The following is a 2,401-nucleotide window of genomic DNA, read 5'->3' on the forward strand; positions in this document are numbered from 1 at the left end:
ACAAACAAATTGAAATAATACTTTACATCCCCGTCTTTCTTTCTTCCGTGCAAAACTTAACATGAAAACTATATTATTTCAATATTCACTCGAGAAACAAGGGGTGAAAACTATATTATTTCAAACCCTCCATTATTGCTTCTACTTTGCGTGAAAATGCTTCCACTAAATCATGTTGCTAACTAGGTTGTTTGATTTGGTTCAATTCTTGGGTCCACTAGATTGAATCGACCTAGCTCAATTAAACTCTTGATAATATAAAAATCATAAGTTTCTTAAATTACGTTAACTTAAAAGTTTAACCCCTAATTTTTTTTAGAATGTTTAGCTTTGTGTCTAGTTGATCTCTAAATGGTTAGAAGTATCTAATAAGACTTCTATTTAAGGAACTTTTCACTATAAAAGAGGTAAGACTTCAGGTTTATTATTAAGGAATTTCAAAGGAGTGATTTGATATATCATAGGTTGACCATTCTTTTTTGTCAAATATTTTGAATATTATCATTGTGAATTACTAATGGCATTAGATTGAATCTCATTAATAACAATATCTCAAAACTCAGGTAAAGATGACATCAAAATTAGTACTTTAATTTCATCTTCAAAATTTATTTCCATAACTCAGTTGACTAATAATCATAATAGTCACCCGTACACAAATATTTACAACCTTAAAAGGTAAAATTATAAGGAGTACAAGAAAAAAGTGTTTAAAATAGTTTCAAAATATAGAAAAAAAAATAGTAGGAATTGGTCAAAGTCAATATGCATGGATCACTTATGGCACAGCACAACACAAATGAGGGTAACATTTTTTTTTATTTCTCTACTATAATAGGCCCTTTGGTTTATTGGCTTTACAAGATGGAGACATGAAGTTTTCTATGTTCGAAATAAATTTGGTTGATTGTTTTCTTGTTAGCATTGGTACCATCAAAACTTATTTATTTCTTTGAAATGTTTGAGTTTACAATTTACATGTTTTCATTTTTCTACTTTGTCTGCTTGCATTTAGAAATGAAGTAAAATTAGTCTGAGGGTTTTAGGCAGATTGTTATAATTCTAATTTTTAACTAAAAAAAAAATTAGTCTCGTTGTCACGCTTAAAACTACCGTATAGGTATAATCGACCTATTAACCTTCCACCAATAGGAGCAAAAGGCAACGTTACTATGTGAAACTAGTTTCATGTCATTTATTCAACAATAAGGGTGTTAGCATACATTTGTAAATGAACCCATATTTAAAAAATTTAGATAAAAGAGAAAAGAATTGTTATCTGAAAGACAATGATACTATATGAAACTAGCCTCAAGATGCCTCCTTAACTTTAGGGGCGGTAAACAGAGAATCATTCCAAGAACCCTAACGGATGGGTTACAAACTCACATTTCAGTGGGTTCTCCAAGCACGGATTGCAAGTTAAAAGAGGTTGAAAACAAAGTAAAATGATAAAAGGGCCCAACCAAATTCGAACGGGTGACCTCTTGATCTGCAATCAAATGCTTTACCACTGAGCTATGGACCCATTTTGCATGATTTCAACCTTAGTGACTCCTTCTACAGAGTGTCAGTCCAAACTCGTAAAAAGTGTCTGTCCAAAATAAAAGGGCCCAACCAAGTTCAAACGGGTGACCGGTCAAATTCTCTACCACTGAGCCATGGATCCATTTTGTAGGATTTTAACCTTAGTGACCCTTTAAACATAGTGTTGGTCCAAAAAGTGTAACAAAATTTTATCCAAGATAGAAGGGTCTGTTAGGATTGCACAACAACGCACACGCTCGATCTAGATAAACACAAAAAACAGGATAGAGAAAAGAGCAAGGAGAACTCTGGCTAAAAGGATTTTTCTATTGATGACTTCACGTATGTATAGTAAGAGAGAATTACAGAGAATAGAAAGTACTTTTCAAAGCTCTAGCGAATGGTATATATATATAGTTCAGTTTACTATATATAGGTTTATCAGATTTAACCATCTACTATATATAGCCCATTTACTATATATAGCTTTACCCGATTTAATCATCTACTCTATATAGCTATTTACCATATATAGGTTTACCGGATATAATTTTACCAAATATAGCTGTACCGGATATAGCTTTACTAAATATAGCTTTACCGGATATAACCGTTGACCAAGTTATAAATAAGCCGCAGGCTCCATAACTTAACAATTCTCCCACTTGGAGACTGATCTAGTCAACCAAGAATTTCATTCTCAAACGACCATGAGCATCTTCATGGTCTTCATGGCACAATATAAATTGAGGCTTGCACAACCTCAATATTCCAACATCAACACATTTTGTCAACATGTTTGCTGGATTCTTTGCACCCTCTATCTTCTCCAAACACATCACCATCTTTCACTAACCTGCAAGTGAAATGGTAT

The 2,401-nt window shown here is 32.7% G+C and overlaps 1 non-coding gene across 1 annotated transcript; it reads right to left on the reverse strand.

Moving 5' to 3' along the window:
- Window positions 1-1,456: 1,456 nt before the first annotated feature.
- Window positions 1,457-1,528, reverse strand: TRNAC-GCA. Its single transcript has one exon. It is a non-coding gene; the product is annotated as a tRNA-Cys (tRNA).
- Window positions 1,529-2,401: the final 873 nt, after the last annotated feature.

Source organism: Cucurbita pepo, chromosome LG01 (genome assembly GCF_002806865.2).
Source record: "Cucurbita pepo subsp. pepo cultivar mu-cu-16 chromosome LG01, ASM280686v2, whole genome shotgun sequence".
NCBI classification, from domain to species: domain Eukaryota; kingdom Viridiplantae; phylum Streptophyta; class Magnoliopsida; order Cucurbitales; family Cucurbitaceae; genus Cucurbita; species Cucurbita pepo.